Raw genomic sequence first — 1,152 nt, forward strand, 5'->3', positions numbered from 1 at the left:
CCGAACCACAGATTCATCCAGCTTGATGACTAGCTTCATCTGAATTTCTCAAAGATGAATTGTGGAAATAATAAACTAACATTAAAATTCCATTGGCCTTCCATGGGAAATAAGGAACTTAGGTTAACCATTCTAGAAAGAAGTTGAAGTACTTTTATGAACTGTATACCTCTCTGTACTGTGCAAACTGTCAATTCTCGCATGAGAGCAAAATATCTTGTGATGCATCCTGAGAAAACAATCAATAACAGTGGTGGAGAAAGAGTATGTTTATCTGTGTGAAGGTGTGTGGTGGGTGGAATACAGAAGGAGGAGGCTGACAGGAGGTAATTATTATTTGATAAACTATCATTAGATATCAAGGACATTATATTCATGACTTAATATACTTACCAATGTAACTCTGAAATAGCCATTATCATCTCAGTTTTCTGAATAAGAAAACACAATCATTGAAATTTAGAAACAGTAGAAGTCACAAAACTCCAATAAAGGTAAGGTTCAAATTGGTATACTTTATTCTATTGCACACAACCTCTAGTGAATTGAGGCAAATTGGTTTCCACGTGGCATATTTTCAGCTGCAGAGCACCATTTCCATAAGGCAAATATTTCTAGCTGAGCTGCAGTTCATTATAAGTGAACAGGCACTATCTATATTCTAAGGAAGAATAAAAAATTTAAACTGGTAGAAGGGCAAAAAGAGCTCTTCTTTTTGTTATTGCATTGTAACTTTCATTCTATCTAATGAGAACACATTGAAAACAGAAAATGGTGTAAACAAAAAAAAAAGTAATAAATGAAAAGATTTAAGAGAGTAGGGGCCCAAGGAAAGCAAAGATTCTCTGTCTGGTCATTCCTTGATTATGAGTATGTTGTTGTTGTTGTTGAGTGCCATCGAGTGGATCCTGACACACAGCAACACTGTATAGGATTGCGATCAAGCAGCTAGTGAGCTTGAACCACCAACCTTGCAGTTCAAATGACTTTACAGTCTAAAGAATTAACCCACAGCACCACACAAGGATTCCTGATTATGAGTATGTTGTTTTTGTTGTTAGGTGCCATTGACTTGGTACCGACTCATAGCGACCCTATGCACAGCAGAATGAAACACTGCCCCATCCTGGGCAAACTTCACTACTGTTGCCA

This window comes from Chrysochloris asiatica, unplaced genomic scaffold (genome assembly GCF_000296735.1).
Source record: "Chrysochloris asiatica unplaced genomic scaffold, ChrAsi1.0 scaffold00038, whole genome shotgun sequence".
NCBI classification, from domain to species: Eukaryota; Metazoa; Chordata; class Mammalia; order Afrosoricida; family Chrysochloridae; genus Chrysochloris; species Chrysochloris asiatica.